Genomic DNA, 22411 nt, shown 5'->3' with positions numbered 1-22411 from the left:
TGGCAGTGATAATTCTGATGTTCATGTAGATAGCTATGTTGGAACAAAAGAACATTTGGAGCACAAACCACAGCGTCTGATATTGTGGTGAAGGCAGTGACTATCTATATAAAATCAAAAGAAAATGGAGTTAATTTTACAGATTTTTTGGGTCAGCTGCCTTATCTGCTTGCTGCTTCTTTTCTCATAAATGCATTTACCTTAGTTACTGGACATTCTGCCTGGAATGGTTTAAACAAATTAAATATGCATTTTAATAAAAAATAAATAAGAAAATGGGGTCTATGTAGTATACTTTGAACGGTCTGACGCTTGCTTGAATATTTGTTTGTTATTTGATTCTAGGTCCTTTGTCCTTGGAAGACTGCTAATTTGGTGAATGCCATTCAAATGTATTCTAAGTAGAAAGCTGCGAAATGACATTACCTAAGAATATTCATGCTAAGCACACAGGATGTATGACTGTAAATCTAAAATACTGGATGATCTAGCTCTATGCTTTTGACTCTAGCTATTTCAAAACATGTTTCAAGCATTTGAAAGAGATTTCTGTCTACACTGGTATAGTCCATTTTGACTGTCATTGATTGGCCATCAGATATGTCATTTGTTTTGGCGATTATTTCTTTTGTAATATACCCTTGTATAGAGCCAGTAGGAATCTTACAAATCCTTCTCCTAATAGGTGAATAACCTATTGTATTAAGAATCGCTTGTCCGACATGAAAGGGAGAGCCCCGGATTAGGGAGAAAGCACATCTTTGGCTTAAAAGTCCTGCTTGGCTCTCGGTTGGGCACGTTGCTCTCTACCTCTCTGTCAGTGAACACTAAAGTTCCTTGCCAGATGGAAGTATAATGAACAGCCCGTGTTACGAGACAGTGAATGCAGAAAGACGTGCGGCGATGCACGATCGACAGAAGCTTGGGTTTGTGAACACTGGACGGAATGACAGCACAGCCTAAATCACCTTTAGTGGGCAGCATCTGAGTGCTGGTGAACGTAGGGAGTCAGGGAGAATTGAAGGTCTAAGAACAGAGGAGCTGACCCAAGGAGTTCAAAGTTGATGTTGAGAGATGCTATATACACAGCACCTCAACAGTCAGTTTTGACTATGGCGTTCTGAAAAGTGGAAACGATACACGTTCATTTAGTAGACACATTGAGAAGGTGTGCAGAGTAAGGACTGACCAGAACATATAGACTTAAGATGTCTTGAAAGAAACATGATTCCTAACATCCAACAGAGCAGAAGGGTAGACCAGCTCAGGATGAAGAAAAGTAGGTGGAGAGGAAGGGAGAATAACTTACTTATTTTCTTTATTGAGAGCATATTATGTATCAGATACCATGGATGGGCTCAGGGGACAGGAGTAACTGAAACAACTTGGTGAAAGATTGGTCCTGTTCTGAAGGAGGTTTCAAACTACTGGGTTGTATAGACAAGAAGAAGGTAATTAGAGGACAGTGAGAGAATGCTCAGTTGGGTAGGTATAGCATGCTACCCAGTCAGTTTTAAGAAGAGAGTTAAGGGGCGCCTGGGTGGCGCAGTCGGTTAAGCGTCCGACTTCAGCCAGGTCATGATCTCGCGGTCCAGGAGTTCGAGCCCCGCGTCAGGCTCTGGGCTGATGGCTCAGAGCCTGGAGCCTGTTTCCGATTCTGTGTCTCCCTCTCTCTCTGCCCCTCCCCCGTTCATGCTCTGTCTCTCTCTGTCCCAAAAATAAATAAATGTTGGAAAAAAAAAATTAAAAAAAAAATAAGAAGAGAGTTAATAGAGAGATCCTTCAGGGGACATTGACATCTATGTTGAGACTTCAAGGGAGGAAGGGTATGATCTGGGTGGGGAAGACCCTGACTTCACGTGAAGGAGTTGGATGCATGGTACTTTTTACACCCCCCTGGTGGATGGAAATGGGGAGCCAGTGAGGTTAGCACTGGAGTGAAAAGGATTGATAGGACTTGGTTTGTGTCTTAAAGGGATTCTTCTGGTCCAGAATGGACAATGCGTTGAAGGGAGGCAAACCTGATCATGGGGAATACACTTAGAAGGCAGTGATGGTGATGTAAAGCAACGGAGAGCTAACCCCAGGTCTTGGACATGCAGGTTCATGGAAGCCTACGAACTGATGAGAAGGGAAAGAGACAGAATTAGCAGGAATGAGTAAGTCTTGAAGAAAACTGAGGCCGAGGATGGCTTCTCAGTTTTTGGTTTTGGCTACCGTGTGGATGGCTGTGCATGTCTTGAGATGGACAACATAGAAAGAGTTGCTATTTTCAGGACGGGAAGTGTGAGAGGGAAGAGATGGCAAGTCAGGTTTGGTTTTCTTCATTGTGAGAGTCTTGTGGGACCTCCAAATGGAATTGTCTCAGAGGAAGTTAGCAACGAAGAAATGGTAAAGATCTGGACTTAAGAAACTGGCGTGTGGGTCAGAGGACTGCAGAAGAACACTGGAAGACGGAAGAGATATGGAGCCCAATTATGAATTCAGAGACGTTATGTATACTGATGTAGGGTGCCAGGAACTCTAAAGAGGACTGATTGGTATTTTGGGAGGGTTGCTTTATATCTATCGCTAAGAATCAGACCTGTAATAGTGCTTAAAGAAAAATTTAGAAAGAAGTCATGGTGGCCACTGGCTCAAAACTACTGACTAGAACAAGGAAGGCATCTCATTTTGGTGCTGTCATTCATTAGCTAGTTCTAGAAATCCTCCAGCTTTCATCTGTAAACTAAGAACAATAACCTGATCTACAGCACTGTATAAAGTTGATCACAATATACCTTATTTTTAAATATTTTTTAAATATTTATTTATTTTTGAGACAGCGACACAGACAGAGCATGAGCAGGGGGAAGGACAGAGAGAGAGGGAGACAGAATCCGAAGCAGGCTCCAGGCTCTGAGATCATGACCTGAGCTGAAGTCGGATGCTGGACCGACCGAGCCACACAGGCGCCCTGTCACAACATACCTCAAAACTAACAGCAGTGTTGATACTTTTAGGAACTCTTTACTACACTTGATATGGGATTTCTAAAGGTAGTGTTTCTTTCACCTAACAATGACCATTCATATTTGTAAGGTAAATAATTTTGCACAAACACTTTCAAAGACATTACTTTACTTGGCTCCCACAGTCATCCAGTGAAATAGGTAAGAAAGTCATTTTATTTTGAAGCTTTTATTTTAATCACATGGTGCTCATCACGACAAGCTCATTCTTAATCCCTTTCGCCTGTTTCAGCCACCCCCACCCACTTCCCCTCTGGTGACCATCAGTTTGTTCTCTAGTTAAGAGTCTGTTTCTTGGTTTGCCTCTCTCTCTCCCCCCTCCCCCTTTTTGCTTGTTTTGTTTCTTATATTCCACATATAAATGAAATCGTATGGTATTTATCTTTCTCTGACTGACCTATTTTCCTTACAATTATAATCTCTAGCTCCATCCATGTCATTGCAAATAGCAAGATTTGTTTTTTTTTTTTTTTATGGCCAAATAATACACACACACACACACACACACACACACACACACTTACACACATATACACACACACGTATATCTGCACATCTTCTTTATCTGCCCATCTATTGATAGACACTTGGGCTGCTTCCATATCCTGACTATTGTAAATAATGCTGCCATAAACACAGAGGTGCATGTATCCTTTAGAATTAGTGTTTTTGTATTTTTTGGGTAAATACTCAGTAGTGCAACTGCTGGATCATAGGGTACTTTTATGTTTAACTTTTGGAGGAACCTGCATACTCTTTCCCACGGTGGCTGCACCAGTTTGCATTCTTGCCAACAGTGCAAGAGGATCCCCTCTTTTCCACAGCCTCACCAATACCTGTTGTCTCTTGTGTTGTTAATTTTAGCCATTCTGACTGGTGTGAGGTGGTATCTCATTGTAGTTTTGATTTGCATTTCCCCGATGATGAGTGATGTGGAGCATCTTTTCACGTACCTGTTGGCCATCTGTACTTCTTTGGAGAAATGCCTGTTCACGTCTTCTGCCCATTTTTCAATTGGATTAATTATTTTTCTTTTTTGGTGTTGAATTGTATACATTCTTTATATATTTTGGCTACTAATCCTTTACCAGATGTGTCATTTGCCAATATCTTCTCTTATTCTGTAGTCTTACTTCTAGTTTTATTGATTGTTTCCTTTGCTGTGGAGAAGCTTTTTATTTAAGAGAGTCATTATTATCCTTCCAGTTTGACAGATGAGTAAAATGAAGTTGGGAGATGAAATGACTTGTCCAAGCTAGCTCCTAAGTGGCAGACTTGGAAATCTCTTTCAGGTTTCTGGACTATACATACGGTTAGTCATCTTACAACTATCACCTGACCGTGCACTGCTCTAGCTTTGTATTCCAAGTGAATGATTTAACTAGATCAGTTCACCTATTCAAATCAGCTAGTATAATCAATATCAGCCACACATTAGGCTGGGCATTTCCCAAGGCTCTGAACAGACATAAAGACAAATACACAACATCCCTGGGAACAGGAAATCTATGTGAGGCATAGGAAGTAGAAATACCTGGTCGGTTAAAGAATGGCCACAGAGATACAAAGTGATAGCAATAAGTCAAGAGATTGTACAATGTGTGGAATAGATGATCAGCACCGTAGGGGTTCAGAGAGGAAGCCATTTGCAAAAACTTTCTGGAGGAAGCAGGACTTGAGTTTTGCTAAGAAGAGGATAAAGAAAAATGAAAACACCTCAAGCCAGGACACGTGGTGAACGATGGCAAAGAGGAGGGAGGGCCAAGACCCAGATGGCTGGAATGCACATTTATGCAATGACGCCATGTTGAAAATATTGTAAAGGGCAAGTGGGCCAGATGTTGGAGAGCTTTGAAATGTTAATCTAAAGGACCCAGAAAAGTTGTGGGTTTTTTTTCCCTTAATTATTTCATCAGATTAGCTTTAAAATTACATAATTAGTTCAGTAAAAGATTTCTGAAATTCCACTGTACAGATCAATTAATGCGGTCAAAGGGATCACTTTGCTCATTTTCCTAATCACTGCTTGGGAAAACCCTCGGGCTCTGGCAGAGAGCAACTGCATTTAAGCAACAAAAGTTTAATGCAGGATTTATGTGTTATTTTTTAATTGAATTGCTTGGGTTTTCAGAAAGCAATTTACTAAGGATCTTTGGAAACTGTTTTATCTGCTAATGGAGGCACACTCTTCAAACTTTTCTTGGGACTTTCCTGAAAATTTCTTTGAGGTTCATTCTTTGACACTCACTGGGATCAAGGACTAACACGTTGAAAATAGCAACTTTTTCCAACAAGAGAGAGCGAAGTCAGAAGCTGACCCTAGAGTCAGAAAGTAGGCAAGTCTTTGGCAACGAGTGAAAAATGATTAGCCCACCTGGCAGTTTAAGTCACATGTTTAAAACACATAAGCAGACAAACACACACCGGTACTCAAGGGAGCCGCCCCCGAGGCCACTTTTAAATTTTATCAACACTACTATCAGGAAAAGATGATAAAAATAATTTTGTCTTCTGATCATTCCAGTCTGTATTAACATCTTACAAATTATATAGCCAGTAGACAACTTTGGGTTATCTTCTGGAGATATCAGTGATATTACAACATTGAGGATGGCTCACCATGAACAGTGACGAGATGCTAAAAGCTTCTGTACCGACATATGATTAGGTAATGTTCAACATGTGCCAAAAACCTTTAATGCTGACGAATAGTTCTGAGCAGTTAAAAGGAAATGCATTGGCTGCACATTTGCATAGGCTCTGACACATGCATCAGGAAAGACATTCCATAGGCCCAGAGGAGCGCTGTGGCTGGTGGTGCTTCTTTGAAGGAGCAAAGCTTCCCAGCTAGACAAAGGTCTCACTATCGCGTGATGAGACCGAGTCAGGTGCTCTTTTGCAAGTAAACTGGGCTAAAGTGGCATCTATGTGTATACATGGCCAATCCTTCCGATTCCAAGAAGAGGTAATTTGTACTGCTAGAGCACATGTAGATTCTTAAGAAGCATGGACTTCATGAAATTCAAACATCAGAGTTGGAGCATCTGGGTGGCTCAGTCCGTTAAGCATCCGACTCTTGGTTTCAGCTCAGGTCATTATCTCACAGTTCGTGAGTTCGAGCCCCGCATGGAGCTCTGCACTGTCCGTGTGGAGCCTGCTTGGGATTGTCTCTCTCTCTCTCTCTCTCTCTCTCTCTGTGTCCCTCCCCCTCTCTCTTTCTCTCTCTCTCTCTCTGAATAAACAAATAAACTAAAAAAGAAAAATCAGAGTAGCCGTTTTGACAGATTGTCCCTTTAAAACACTACCCTCATTTTTTCTTTTAACGGCCAGGGTCATATAATACAGGATGATAAAAAAGATTTTGGCTTGAGTTATATGAACTATCTTGCAATTATCCCTGGCATTCAGTAATTCTGAATGAAGACATTAATTTTTTGATATGTTGATGATATAATGGGTCTTCGGTGGCTCTGGGGATAACTTCTAAGCCTATTTTCATTGTATATGACTCTGAACCATTGTATATAATTCCTGAATTTTGGTGGTTGATTGTGTTTACTCTCAGGAGGTCTGTCACTATGCTTCAACGGGAGGGTTATGTCACATACAGCTAGACAGTAGATGTTACCCTCCGTCCCCCTCCCTGCTCCACCAAGAAATTCACAATAGAGCCAGATTGAGCTTATGGGGTGCCATTTTGCAACCTCCAATTCAGTTCTATTCTTAAAGGACTTACACGGACACAATTCTTCAGTGGCTGAGGTGGGTCAAAAACAAAAATCCTCCAATTTCTGGTCTGAGACTTTTCCCACTGTATCATGCTCTTGGTTTTATTCTACATATTTCTTCCCTATCAAATGGATCTACTACACTGCATATTCTTTTGCCCTTAGGGAAATGAAATCTATCCACGTTCCAGATTGCTTTCTCTTAATAAAGCTTGGTTTTGTGGGAGTTGCCATCACATTTCTTTTTTTTTTTTTTCAACCTTTTTTATTTATTTTTGGGACAGAGAGAAACAGAGCATGAACGGGGGAGGGGCAGAGAGAGAGGGAGACACGGAATCGGAAACAGCCTCCAGGCTCTGAGCCATCAGCCCAGAGCCTGACGCGGGGCTTGAACTCACGGACCGCGAGATCGTGACCTGGCTGAAGTCGGACGCTTAACTGACTGCGCCACCCAGGCGCCCCTTTGCCATCACATTTCTTAGGTGGCATATAAAAAGTTGAAAGATCTTGGTGCTTGATTTTAAATTAAAATAGTGGAGTCCTAGGAGAAATAGAAATAATTCATGGGAGAATGCCTTTGCCCACCGTCTTCACGATTTTTATTCTAATAACCACCGGACACGAATGCTTTGAGGAAGGAGAGTACAGGTAGATTAAAAATGGAAATGCCATTTTAATAATCCAGTAGTGAATTTTATTATCACTTTGTGGAGCAGAAACTTTCAGTTACCCACCCGACACCTATTCCCTTGTATTCCTTCGTAAGGGTCCCAGTCATTTATGTGTTTACCCCTCTTCCAGATGACAAAGGAGCAGACGACTTCGTTCTCCACTCTAGGAGCAGATCACGCCTGATGGGGGACAATCTTACTGGTTCTCTTACTGGTCCAGGGATAGATCTATGACTGGAATCCCCCCGACAGACTGAGGGAAGGACTTACACTCAGCGTTTGAGGTAGAGCCTTCTCTCTTCATCTTACTAGACACAAACAAGAGAGCTCACAGCTCCAATTTCACTGACACCATACGAGGACTACAGGGCAACCACCCGTAAGATGAAGTGGGTGTTGAGGACGGTAGGCAGGCAAGAGAAAGAAACATAGTCTTTGTTGACATTCTTGTGCCGTTGATCATACTGTGCCTGGAAGCTTTCACTCTCCGGACTTGCAATCATGTGAAACAATAAATGTCCTTGATATTGAAGGCATTTTGTGATGGGGCTTTCTATCATTGTGTGCTGGAAATATCGTAACAGATATTCTCGTGGTGCTAGAAGAGTCATCAGGCTTACGTGGGGAGGCTTTGGTGGAGCCGGTGCTGATTACCTGGCCTGATAGTCTCGCCTTGTATCTACCTCCCCATTGGGAACAAAAAACGAGTTCTGCACAGCCCTGCCTCATCCATTGTGGGTCTGGAGATGCCCAGCCAGGAGAAATGAAAGAGGGCCAGCAAATCTGAAGAGAGGCTTCAATAATAACCAATAACATCTTGCCAAAAAAGGAAATTATCAGAGACCGATAATCCCCTAGCTTATAAAATGTGAGTAATTTTTACAAAAAAATTTTGAGTTTATTTATTTTTGAGAGAGGGAGGGAGGGAGGGGGAGAGAGAGAGAGAGAGAAAGAAAGAAAGAAAGAAAGAAAGAAAGAAAGAAAGAAAGAAAGAAAGAAAACGAGCTGGGAGGAGCAGAGAGAGAGGGAGACACAGAATCTGAAGCAGGCTCCAGGCTCTGAGCTGTCAGCACAGAGCCCAACATGGGGCTCGAACCCATGAACTGTGAGACTGTGACCTGAGCCGAAGTCGGACGCTCAACCAACTGAGCCACCCAGGTGCCCCAAAATGTGAGTAATTTTTTTTTTTAATTTTTTTTTCAACGTTTATTTATTTTTGGGACAGAGAGAGACAGAGCATGAACGGGGGAGGGGCAGAGAGAGAGGGAGACACAGAATCGGAAACAGGCTCCAGGCTCTGAGCCATCAGCCCAGAGCCCGACGCGGGGCTCGAACTCACGGACCGCGAGATCGTGACCTGGCTGAAGTCGGATGCCCAACTGACTGTGCCACCCAGGCGCCCCGAGTAATTTTTAATAGAAATAGCTCTAGAGTTAATAGCTGTCTTGAACGGTTTACTCAACGTATTGCAAGAATGTTTTAATGACGGAGTCACGGTGGGGCACATACTTCATTCTGTGATTGCAATTGTTCACTCTCTTAACATCAGACTGTTTGCAATCTCTCTTGCCTCCAACATTCTTTCTCCTTCCTAATTCGGGCATGTAACTTACTGTAGTCTGAGAAATCAGATAAACATGGTCGTCAGAACCGCAGGCAGATGAGGAATCAGGAGGGCCGGGGCGACCAAACCACAACACGGAGGGATGAGCTTTGGTGAGTAAGATCACAGGTGGGTTCCTTGTCGCGGTAGGGGCTCTGGGAGTCTGGCTTATTAGCTGTATTCTGTATGACGGTTTTCCTGAAGACTGAAAGAATTCATTAGATCATCTGTTCTGACCTTCTCCTGCTCTACCTGAGGAGAATGTGAGTCAGAGCTAATAACAATGGCTAATATTTATTAGGATTTTTGACGCTCCAAACAGTGTTTTATATTTGTTACCTCATTTGCCCTTCTCCGCCACCCTGTGAGCTCTTTTTATTTTTTTTAGATGTTTTTTATTTAGTTTTGAGAGAAAGAGAGAGAGTGCAAGCAGGGGAGGGGCAGAGAGAGGGAGACAGAATCCAAAGCAAGGTGCAGACTCTGGGCTGTCAGTACAGAGCCCGACGCGGGGCTCGAACTCACGAACTGTGAGATCATGACCTGAGCCGAAGTCCGATGCTTCACCGATTGAGCCACCCAGGTGCCCCTACACGCTGACAAGAATACAGAGGCACGAGAGGTGAAGTAGTTTGCCTAAAGTTACACAACTATGAAGTGGTTGAGAAAGGATTCAAATCAACACGACTTGGCCAAGAGGGGCCCTTGAAACCACCCTGAGGAGACTTGAAGCAACTTGCCAGAGGTCAATCAGGAAATCAGTGAAGGGTAAAGAGTAGAATTCAGGTCTTGTGATTACCAGCCCAGGACCTTGTAAAAAAAATGTGCCCTGATATCAATTATTGTAGTTACACGCACGCGCACACACAGACACACACACATGCACACACACCTAGTCATTCTGGCTCTCAAACTTTTCCAAAGTTACTTTTCAGATCACCTTTGTTCTTTTTCTTTAGCTCCTCTTCAAGCCACCCAAAAAATAATTTTTCATGCAAGCATAGGGCTGGGATGGGGATTGGGGCTGTTTAGAATTCTGCTCTCTTGCAGAATTATCCTAAGGATAATGATCAGTGAATGTTCGAGAAGAAAAATACCTGGAGAAATCATCCTGGGTATTAGCTTCCCGATGAGAGACCAGAATTGGTGTGTAAAAGTTTTTATCAAGCTGGTGAATTCAAATATTTTCGAAGAGGCTATCTCTCATCAAAAGCTAATCAGTGGCTAATTAAGCCATTCCGGTCTTTCCCAAAGCTTCGCGATTAGAGGTCTCGCGAGGTGTCACCTTATTTCTTCTATGAGATTTTACAAAGCAAAGGCTGTATTTCTGTGAGGGTGTCTCCCTCTTCTGAGACTGTCAGCAGCTGTCCTAAGTATCTTCAGCCTTATCACATCAGGTTAAATCTTATTCATAAGAGCACCTGGCAGTCAACCACTGTTCACGTTTCTCCAGGAACTTTTATTAATAGCTCAGAAGATCTCTTTTGCACAGGACAGTTGCTGCACTCAATGACAGTGGCGTGTTAAGTTAGCCGCTCTGCAGGTTTCTTTCTGTCAAGTCCGTATTTCCATCTGCGTCATTCCTGATTCTTCACCTTTCACGTAATAGTGTTGTCATTTTGCGCCAACATTTCCAGGGAAATATATTTCCTTTGGTCAAGTGTAGGATGTGTGCAGGACTCATGTCTCAAGTGGGAACCGCCGTGGCCCCATGGATATGCTCTCATACATCCCTTCAAAAGTGCGTGAGAAGGCAGTCCACTCAATGTGGGCGGTAGTGGCGTGAATCAGGCGCAGCCACAAACGCATCAGGGTCCTTGGCTCTTGCACGTTTGGCCCATCCACTCTCCTTCCCCCTCTTTTGCTAACCTTGCTCAGACCAAGCTTGGATCAAGTGCGCATCCGGGGCTGGTCTCTGAAACAGCAACATTGTGCTCTAGAACGCGTTTGCGTTTATTTTTGCATCGCTGCTCCCACGGGCATGCATGTGTATACACACACACACACACACACACACACAGATGTGCACAGCATACAAGCCCACTGACATACAGACACTGAGTCACATCACACAGACACACAAACACCTACAGACACAACTGATAAAGAGAGACACAGAAATGCACGGACACATATAGGCAGATACACCCTCAGATGACACACAAATGGGCACACATATGTTTGGACACATGTGTATATGGACACATACAAATCCAGGCACACAAATATACAGATACAGACGAAGACACGTGCGGGTCTAAACCTATCTCTGTTGGTCACATCTACTCGAATGAACGTTTGATCTCTCAGTGTGGGAAATAGAAATCCGGATGTATGAATTAGATTAGGTGCGGCCCTTGACGTTTGCGCTGTAATGAACTTTACATTGTCCGTATCGAGGTAGGAGAAACACCCTCTTGGGTTGCGCCTGGAACCCAGTGGCCTCTGTGACCACTGGAAGGAAGACTCCAACTCTGTGTTTGAAGCGGAATGGGGAAAAGCCAAGGCCGGAGCAATGGGAAAAAAAGCTAGGCAGTTGGCCTCGCTTGGCCCTTTTCCGTGAAGTCTGGAAGCTGTGGTCCTTCACGCAATTTGACATCTGTTCTCCTTCCCTGAAGGGAAAGGGGAGGCGGAGGAAATCAGGCTGAAGAGAAGACTGCGCAGGAGAAAGTTGCTCTCATGGCTCCGCAAACACATGGAGTTACGTTCCCAAGTCGTAAATGTATTTGGATGTGCCTTATCTAATTAGAACTACATGGCTGTAACTTTCTTCTTTCAGTCAGCACGCCTATCCGAGTTTCCATCTTTGTATCTGCTCTAACAGATCTTTCTAAAACAACTTTCACCATCGTGTATAAGAGCTGATTATTAAGTCCAGGAAATACTGGCTTGCGTATTCCCTGTTTCCCAATAGGGGTTCTGTTGAGGATATCGTTTCATAGCATTGTGGTTTGTTTTGATGGGTGAGTGGGAACATTTATTTGCTTTCTGAAGTGAGAGTAGATACCAAAGCGCGAGGTAAATCTGATAGTGAGGAAGACAAGGAAGCAATCCAATAACCGTTATAAGTAGTAGCTGCTACGTATTGATCACGTATCATGTGTAGGCCTCTATGCCAGGGGCTTTGCTCTGCACGCATTACCTTCATCCTCACGGCAACCCTACAAGGTAGGGTACTGTTGTTTCCATTACGTGGACGTGGACGAGGAAACCCAGCTCAGTGCTTCTTGGATCTGAAACATAGTTATCCATATGTGGCTTGAGGTGTAGAAAATTCGATACACGGATTCAGAGTCTCAGGGTTTAATGATGGACTGGGGGCAATCACTCCTCAAGCCCATTTGCCATTTTTCCCCCCATGACTTTGTGTACTTAGAATTTTTACCTGGACCAGATTTCATGAATGTTCTAACTGCACCAAAACTGCTAAGCAATTGCTTGTGACTTGTTTTCAGCAGAACGGTAGGAGTTCAGAGTGTAAATCTGGAATCGAGCTGCCTGGATTTCTGTTCTGACTGTGTCACTTACCTGTTGTGCATGTGACCTTGGGCAAAACAAGCAGTTCTCTGCACCCTAAGGTTCTGGTCTATAAAATGGGGGTAATTAGAGCACCCACAGCACTGAAGTGTGATGAGGGGTTCACGAGTGACCCGGGGCCAGCTTCTCAGAACTGTGCTTGGCATCCAGTGAGCAACATGTCGGTGTCAGTATTATCATTTATATTTCTGGCCACAGTTTGGGTTCCTCATTCCCTTACAAGTTGCTGGAATGTCCTTCCTCCAAATGTAAAGGTGAAGAAGGGAAAAAGACATAGTCCTTAATATATGTCTCAATGGATCGAATGCTAAGTTGACAACTTCTCTCAAGCAACATCTTCATTATAAAAGGAAGGACTAAAGAAAAAGAGTCTGTGGTCCTAAAGGGCCCCTCAGTCTCAGACACCACTGATGAGCGAGATCATCTGGCTGAACCTTGAGGGTAGTGGAGGAGGCAGGAGCGTTCAAGGCCATGGTCTTCCTTTTGTTAAATGGGATGAAAGTTGATCGACTAGTACTACCTATGGCAACAGGTTAGTCAAACTGAGACTTGACGAAGAGACTGATCATAATAAGGTAACAAGAAAAACAAGCAAGACATTTGAGTGGCAAGGTTGTGTGGGTGGGAGGCTTGCTGTTGAAGTAACTGATGCTGTAACTTTATTGCACTATTATTTCAGTCAAGGGAAATATCTGTGACAAGCCAAGACAGGGCTGTGAAACAATACACGCTTACTGTTCTGTTCTTTCTCTCTCTCTCCCTTTGTTTCTTTCTTTCTCTTTTTCTCTCTCTCTCCTTTCCTTCTTTCTTTCCTTCCTTCCTTCCTTCCTTCCTTCCTTCCTTCCTTCCTTCCTTCCTTTTCTTCTCTTTCTCTCTCTCCCCCCTTACCCCCTTTGTCTCTTTCTTTCTCCCTTTCTTTCTCTTTCTCTTTCTTTCTTTCTTTCTTTCTTTCTTTCTTTCTTTCTTTCTTTCTTTCTTTCTTCTTTCCTTTCCTTTTGTTTCCCTTCCTTTCCTTTCCCTCCCTTTCCTTTCCTTTCCTTTCCTTTCCTTCTTTCCTTTCCTGTCCTTTCCTTTCCTTTCCTTTCCTTTCCTTTCCCTTCCCTTCCCTTCCCTTCCCTTCCCTTCCCTTCCCTTCCCTTCCTTCCTCTCCTTCTCTTCCCATCCTTCCCTTTCTTTCTCCATCCTTTTGCTATTTTTATTTTTTAGGTGGGGAGTCAGCTCTTCTATGTTTGCAATAGCCATGGAAATGACCTTGGTAACCCACATGCATTGTGGGCAGCTGCGAAAGTATGGGTTTCTATCTGCCACAGGGCTAAAGAGACATTCCTGTCAGAGCCGAATTGTGAAAAATGTACTGCGGATAAAGTGTCTGAATACATTAAGTCAATGTTAGAAACAAGTAGAGAATTGTGGAGGAAGTTTGGGCGAGAACGGCGAGACATAACAAAGGAACTTAAAAAAAAATGACGAGTTGAATGCAGTCTTCGCTTCTTCATTAACTTTGTTTTTGCGAATCTGCACTGACTTGTTACGACTACCATTACTGTGATATCAGAAGTGTATATGCAGAAAAGCAGAGCGTAATTATTCAGCGTGCTCAGAGATTTCCTCAACACCCCCGCCTCGTCCTTCCGAGAGCAGTCAGCACATCCAGCTTCAAACATTTCTACAGGGAGGAAATAAGTCAAATGAAGCAAATAGAAAACCTAACAAAAGGAAAAACACCTTTGAATGTTTGTTTCTGTTGCTACTTCCTCTGTGATGGCGATCTCACCTCTCAGCTTTTCACTGGTTAGAGAGTATCTTCAATGAAGTAAGGTGGGTCAGGGACTATGAGATGTGAGGGTAAATCCTTCACATCAGAAATCATTATTGTCCTACCCCCCACTTCCCTTAGATCTGTAACTGCTCAACCTGTGTAATTTATTCCTTTCCCGGCCACGTCGGGAGCCTGTGATCTCACTTTTTTAGAAATGCCGAAGGATGTATTTATTGCTACAGTTATATTTGTGTACCTTTCATGTGTCACTTTTTTGGCAAAGATGCTCTCATGTTTAAATCTCATCTGCTCACGGAGATTATAAACTCCTTGAGGGCTGGACCGTATCTTAGGCTGATTTTTCTCCTTGTGGCCATATGCTACATATACTCGTGGGTTCTCAGTGGGTATCTGATGCCTGACCGATGCTACGCTTGGGCCCTCTTTTTCATGTGGGTTTGTATGCATGGGTTTCTCTTGTCCAGGGGCTGTGCGGTCGCCATTTACTGGACGTTTCCGCTGGCCACGAAAGAAGCGTGAGATGCTGGGTCCTCTGTCTGGCTGGACTCTCCCCTGTCTCAGTGATTTGGTGTGCCGAAACCCGGGACTGTTCGCATTTGAAGCAACTCCGGGTGTCTTCTGCTGGGAGTCCGGGAGACATTATGCTCTTGCCTATAAACTCTCCCTGGATTTACAACATCGCCTGGCTCGCGCTGGTGGCCTGGCAGGGGTGGGGATGGGGAGATGAGAACAGATTAAAAAGAAGTTCCTTGGCTTGCTGTTTGATCTCACTTCGCACTTTCCTGCAGCCAAATCCAGAGAAATGAGGAAAAAGTAGACACAGTTTGGGGGTTAAACCTTATTTTCACAACGGATCGGGGCTCTCTGGAAGTCTTTAAGTGTTCTCTGTCTACAGGTAAATAAAAACAAATGGAGAGGCAGTTACATTTCCTTTTTTATCTCCATTTGGAAATAGACTTAAGGTACTACCGTTGACCTCAGCCTATGAATATCATCTGAACAATTTTCCAGACTCTCGCTTTTAATTTTAAAGCCAATCTTTGAGTGGGAATGTTCAATCACAACATGCAGGTAACAAATAAGCAAACAGACAAGGTCGGATTTATCAGCGAGTGTTCAGGCCATCTGCTAACAGTTCCAGGTATCTGATTCCAAAGCAAACATATCATATAGCTATTAGGAACCCCTAGAGGCATTTAAGCTAAGTGAAAGGCCAAGCAATGATCTGGGATACAGATTGCCACTGTAGTCAAAGTCACTAAAATTTCTAGAGGTGGAAATTTCATTTTGTTACTTTGGCATTACATTATTTATCATGGTTTTTCCCTTTGTGAAGTTTTATGGACATGACGATTATTGAATTGGATATACAGATAAAACTCATAATGACAGTAATTACTGTTCGCTCCCTGCTTGTCGCCGGGTATTTCTGGAATATTGACTGGCCTCTCTGATCTAAAAATCCCTTCCAGCTCCTGTGAGCACAGGCAAATCAGCCAACTGTACCTCAGTTTCTGTGTTTGTAATAAGGCGATACGAAGCCATTGATTTATTCAATATTGCTATGTTTGTGATACACCAAAACAGGGTATTCCTATGGTCAGTGGTAGTAGCAATTTACTCAGAAGAAGTCTCTGGGAGAAATACCTAGAATCCTAATTGCACGGTGAGATAAAACAGTGTTCATCTGCACCCCACTGCTTCAACTTCCTGTGGATTTGGTGGAGATGGGGGGTAGGAAGGGCTATTTGACTTATAAGAGGTATTACCTTAGAGGAGATTGTAGTACAGTCAGTTTGTAGGAATTTGCCCAACTGAACTCATCCTGTTTTGTTTTGTTTTTCCTTCTTCACTTGTTTGTTACGTAAACCTCTGCGTTAGGCAGCCTGGATAACTTTGTCTTCTCTACCAAACATCAGAACTTATTAATTATCGTGATGTGGGGTCGTTGGACACCGTTTTCTTAATCAAATAGTGACAAAAAGATAATCATTTTCCTACGACATATTTCTTGGCGTTTCTTGGCTTTGCAATGAATATTATTTCCAGTTCAGAAGTAATAATCCCGAAAAGAAAGCACTATATTTTTTTGTAAGTGCTCCTTTCTATCTCACTCAAAGCAACATACTCTTACCAGCTTCTGCCTTTAGAAGCTGCGTTCTTGGACTCCTACCCGAATATCTATACAAACACACACACTGCTTAGGCTCCCATCTACACGATACACCAAATTCACTACATTGGGCTAGATTCTCATGAGATGCCAAGTAGCTGGATAATTAGATATCATTATGTGACTGCATAATTTTCTCTTTCATTTAACATTGTTTAGCAGTTTTGGGTGTTTTTTTTTTTTTTTTTTGACCACTATGTTTGAGGCTCTTTGCTTATAATTTCTGTCCTGGATACTTCCCTAAAGCTTGTGAGACTGCTTTTAAAAATATTTGCGCATGTGTTTGTGCATGTTTGAACTGCACAGCAACTCCTGGTGGGTTGTGCTATCTCTAAATCTATACACCAGACCTCAGAAAGTCTCCAAGGAAAGAGATCGCTGTGCTTCTTGGAGATACATAATAGAGATCGCTCTCTTTCTTCATTTGGGGCATTTTGTTATTTCCAGCACTGAATCTATTCAAATTAAGTTGGATTTCCCAAACTTGCTTGATCGTAAGCAATGCCTGCAATGCTTACAAAACTGTATATGTTTGGGACTCCTTTTTAGGGATTTTGATTCCTTGGGTCTAGGGCGGTGCTCAGGCATGGGTATTTTCAACAAACATCCTGGGAGATTCTTAGACTTAAGCAGGTTTGAAAAGTGTGCCTACCGAATAAAGACTGGAGTCACTACATTCTCAGGAACAAAGTAGCCACAGAGAATTCAGCTGATTAATTGAGTTAGCTTTACAAAATCATTTTGTAGCTTCAAATAATGTTTAAATAAAAAAATTAAACAGCCTACACATGCCACCAAATTGGGGGAAAAGATCCTTTCCTTTTGGTCTTTGTGAAACCATTATGTTCTTAGAAGACGATCCAGCGACAGCGTTGGGAGCCCTAAGACCATGGTGGTGGCCATCAGGGTCACCGTAGGCGAAACAGTCCCAGACTGGTTGTCAAAACACCACCCAGTTCGCTCAGTCGCTTGCCTCGCGGTCCAGGTTTCTGGCAGGAAGAGACTCCCTGACCACCGTCCGGCTCCAGGGACAATGTTCATACTTGGTTGAGTGGGGGGAGCGTGGACCCTCCCTGGGGGTGCCCAGGGAGGTGCGCAGGGTTTTCATTCCACTTGTGAGAGTGCACAATTAGAATGGCAGAGGGGGGAAGTGACTGTGCCTTCATGGGTGACCTCGCGCATCCTGAGCTGCTGTTTTCACCCTCCCTGGCCCTCCCTCTATTGTGAAATCACGGCCCAGCTCGTTTTTCTTGCCCGGATCCACCACGGCCAGGCCCACGTACGTGGAGACCAAACCGACTTCCTTAAAGTGCGCAAAAAAAAAAAAAAAAAAAAAGAAAAAGAAAAAAGTTGACTGGATGTTTTCTCCTCCGTTTTCACAATTTTATTAGTCTTTAATAAGCGTTTTCTCAGAGCTTGGCAGTTTCTGAGTGTTTTAAAATCATTTTTACTAGCTACTTCGAACCCACACCTGTGTGGTAAGTCTGTGCTTTCAGCCATGTTTTTACAGGAGGTGTGGGACCCAAAATGAAAAGGAAGACACACAGAATTTCACTCTGAGGCTCCGTCCCTGGCTCGAAACCACAGGGGCAAAGGAAGGACCTGCCTGCTTATTCATGTTCTGCGTTATATAAGCGGTAGAAGGGAGGTGGTTCCAAAATACAGAAGCTTTCATTTTGTTCTGTTTCCAGAAAGCAAGCTTCCTCGGAAATATGACTTCCAGTAAGTTTAGGAAACCGGAGTCTGCCCCTTCAGGTTGACTGTATTGCTTGAAAACAAAACAGAACGAAGAGGCCGACAGAACTTTGTAGAAACTGCTATGTAAATTCCAGTTGCTGAGAATCCCTTCGGCCGTGGGTCTTTGCGGTTCTGACGCATCCCTATCATGATATAATGATGTGTGTACCTTTTCTTTACATGGAGGTCGTTTGATTTACAGAAATGTAGGCTCGTGATTAAGATCTAGGAATTTTCTTGGGGAACTTTCTGAGTCTCCAACCCTCTCCTGGAACGACTCCTTCACATTTGGCCTACTGGAGCTCTCGCAACAACTAATTCTCGCAATTCCAAAGTGAGTTCTGAACAGTTCATTACTTAACCCTTCTCTAACTCAGTAGCCTTCTCTAGCCACTTTATCGCCTCATTTATTGGGTATTTGGGAACACAACCAGAGGATCCACAACAGTGAGATGAAGCTGTTAGCACTGAATTAATAAAGAATATACTCACGTAAGGTGACTGCTCTAGTGAAATGTATACGCTTATAAAAGCATAGCTTTTCTTTCCCCTCCAATCGATAATTGAAAAATGAATTGATAGTTCCTTGCTCATTAGGAAACGTTTCAATATTAAACAATATTTTGACAAATGGAGAAGACTCGAGTTACATAAAGATTTGTGGAATTATTTTATTTGCATACACGTGTATTGCTACTTTATTTTTACAGGCATATATATATATTTTTTTACAAAGTAGTAATGCGATTTTCCTGACATTGGAGGGTGAATTTATCTCTCTGCCTTAGCTGGACTGAATTTAACGTTACTTCTTATGCTCTACCTTTAATGTATACGGTTATAAAACACACAGTCCAGCAAAAGGGAGCCCAAGTCAATAAAAAACTTCCAGTACATGGAATTAATGAAAATGGAAAATATTTATTTATGGTTAATACCTTGTTAATTGAGGGAATTGATTTCCTTCCTCAAGGCAAATATAAAAATTCATACTTAAGAACACGTATTTTCTTTTTCTATTCACTGTGAGTCCACAGACCAAAAACATGCAACACATACTTTTTTGTGAGAAATATGAAATTATGTGCATGCATCTAACTAAAATATATGACAAAATAGATTCAACATTTTTTTAAGTTTTTCAATGCAATCACACATACTATTATACGTGTTAGCATATTTTTATTTACTTTGTTCTGATAATGTTTTTGCTTCATACTTTCTAAAAATGTTTTATCTTTATGCCAAATTATGCACTTCAAAATGATGCAGTAAAAAGTCCTTCTGCATTTTAGCAATTACTCCATTGAACAACTTTTGGAGGGGTAGTGTGAGAGAAGGTAATTTCGCCCAAAGAGACTGAATATAATAAACTAAATAAATAACTCAAGAAGCTAAAATTTCTTAAGTGGAGTTTGGTGAGAATTGTAAATTAAACAGGGGAAGCATCGTTCCATGGTAACTTTTACATCAAGTACGTGGCACTGACATTAATTGTTCTTTTTTGTCTGTCTCTGTCTTTTAATTAATGTTGATCCTCACCATTAGTATCGACAAATTGACGTTTGTGCCATATTGTCTTGTCACAGAACTTTGTGTATCAGTGGATGGGCCTGGATGCTGGTGGCCTCTTCTCGTGCTGAGATCTCTTCGCAGGCAGAGTGGGACTCTTCTGCCGGTTTGTGAATCACGGCTTAGGTTTTGCAACTTTGCGATTTCTTCTGTGGCAGAACTTTCAAAACTGTCTTTTGCAGCAAACACTCAACGGCAATATCTCTGTTGTTTCTTTCTGTTTAATTAAACGGGGAAAAGAATGAGAGAAAAAACAGAGGAAGCCAACTATCTTGTAAAAGATAGATGATTTCACTGCAACTGGGATTGGCCTGTGTCGTATCTTCTAAGCTCGTCATTGTACGGCAAGGGGAAGGGTTTTAGCTGTGAAGTAGTGATTTCTCCAAATACTATGGGATCCAGCAGTCAAGTGCACCGTCCAGGAATGACAGTGATAAAGATGTAATTAGCCATCGTTACATCATTGTAGTCAAGTTTACTGTACTGCCTAGGAATAAACACATTTCTGTTTTTCAGTATCTTTGAAACTCAGGGCCAGTCTGTGCGAGTCAATTGCTTAGGCAGGTCTTTAGAACGAACACTCGTTTCCTAGGGCAAGAGGATCAGACTGGGAGAGTTAATTTACCTGTGGTAATGAGCCTGACGGAATGAATCCAAAATGCTAACCGTGTATGCAAGGAACACAGAATGGAAAGTGTCAGCGACCAAGGTGGTAGCAGTGATTCAAAACATACATATCAACGCTTTACCCCCGGAAAGAAACACACAGACCCCTTCCAAAAATTCAATCTCAAGACATGCAAACAAAGAGAAACCCAAGACTCACAGTTCATTGGAATTCACAAGGGAACGTTTTCGGGACGAATGTTGCTTTGACGTTGTCTAACCGATGCAGAGGGAAGCCAAACCTGTTTTTAATTGCAAAGCCAAATGGTTTATGCATGGGCTCTGCCATGCTTGTGAGAACATGTTGCTTTTATAGCCCCCTCCTCCTCCGTGAACACGAGACGAGGCTTGCCAACGCTGTGTGAGTATAGTCACATTTAAAATGAGAAGCCTCGCAGGTGTTTTTAAAGGGAGGGGGTGTCAATCTGTCAAAGGTGTCACTCTAAGTGGATCTATCTGCCTATCTGTTACCACTTGCTAATTATGGATTTGGGTGATAATTGTCATAAATCTTGCCATGGAACGTGCAATAAAATGCTTGTCTGGGGGTAGAGGGTGATGTGCGGAGGGGGATAAAGCTAGAATCTCAGGGCTTGTGATCAACAGATCACAAAGCCTGTGCTGTAGAATCGTTTCACTATTCAATATTCCGATGAATACACATATTGTTGCATCCGTCAGGCTGCTCCAGGTAACATCGCTGGCATTCCATTATAGGAATGGAGAACGTACACAGAACAGAGTCTGTAGAGAATATTCTCTCCATGTGGCCGGAAAGGACCTTCAGAAATACTCTGTCCTCATTAAGGCCATCCTAGAGAAGACTAAGAAAGAAAATCGAATAAATGACTCGCGAAATAAGGAATTTTCTTGTGTTCGTTAGAAGCAGACCAATCACTGCAAAGTTAGATCCTGGAAAAAATTTTGAGACAGGTCTGAAATACTCATTGTTCCAAAGATTACTTACAGGCAAGGACGAGAAAAGCCGGAAAAGGAGGCCCTCGGTCTGTAAAGAAAAACCTATGCTCTTTGGCAAAGAGTTGGCATTAACAGAAAGTGGAATCTAAAAATAGTTTTTGCTTCTGTGTCCAGTTCTTCAAGTCATTGCCACCAGCACCTGCTGACTCATTAACTGCCACCGTCACCTTATCTCCTTTGAATCTCGGCTTACTTTACCCTCATCAGCTGTCATCTGCCCCCCCTCCCCCCCCCACGGACACACACACAGCCTGTGGCTTTAAATATTAATTTTACAGTTTGCAACATGAGTCCGAATGTTGAGTTCAGGAAGTCCACTGTGTCATTAGTGAAATAAATTGGTACCTTTTTCTGATACTCTGTGAAAGACTGTTAAGTTTCCTGAGGGACAGTAACTTATTAATCTTCTGTTCTCAAAGTAGGTGCTCACTAAATATTGAGAAATAAAGGATTTTTCCTAAAAATGCCTTCTTAAAATTCCGCTCTGAGAAGTGGAATTTTAAGAGAAAGCGAATCAGGGGACCCTCTGGCCATCAGAGGACCAAGGGTATTCCTGGACATTGATGCTTACTACTCTTAAGGTAATTAAGACAGCAGCTCTTGGCCTGCTAGAAGGGAGACCTAAAATAAAGGAAAATAGTCCCCACCTATAAGTATCCTATGCTCAGATTCAGACCACAGAGTGTAGCCTAATTGTCTACTGACGCATAAGTACATTTAACAAAATTCGTTGGCCAAGGCTTGGTAGTGACCGGTTCATACAACTCCAGAGCCTAGAGCATTCTAGCCCAGCATTCCAAACAAAATGTTCTTGGGTTACTCACCCCTTTGCCCCCTGCCTACTCTATGTACACAGATTGGTATAACCATGAATAAAAACAAACTCACGTACATACGTTGCTTACATTTTTTCCCCAGCCTAGGGTGCCTATTCTTTACTTATCATCATAGAGTACAG

The 22411-nt window shown here is 42.6% G+C and overlaps 1 long non-coding RNA gene across 1 annotated transcript; it reads right to left on the bottom strand.

Moving 5' to 3' along the window:
- Window positions 1-18883: 18883 nt before the first annotated feature.
- Window positions 18884-20835, bottom strand: LOC147579532 (uncharacterized). The gene is made up of 2 exons (XR_015253185.1): window positions 20636-20835; window positions 18884-20296 (listed from the first exon to the last, which is right to left on the bottom strand). It is a non-coding gene; the product is annotated as an uncharacterized LOC147579532 (long non-coding RNA).
- Between the last annotated feature and the right edge of the window lie 1576 nt (window positions 20836-22411).

Source organism: Puma concolor, chromosome B4 (genome assembly GCF_028749965.1).
Source record: "Puma concolor isolate L17-30 chromosome B4, mPumCon1.1.hap2, whole genome shotgun sequence".
Taxonomy (NCBI): Eukaryota; Metazoa; Chordata; class Mammalia; order Carnivora; family Felidae; genus Puma; species Puma concolor.
The sequence above is the reverse complement of the archived record's forward strand: the minus strand, read 5'-3'. Positions and strand labels throughout refer to the sequence as shown.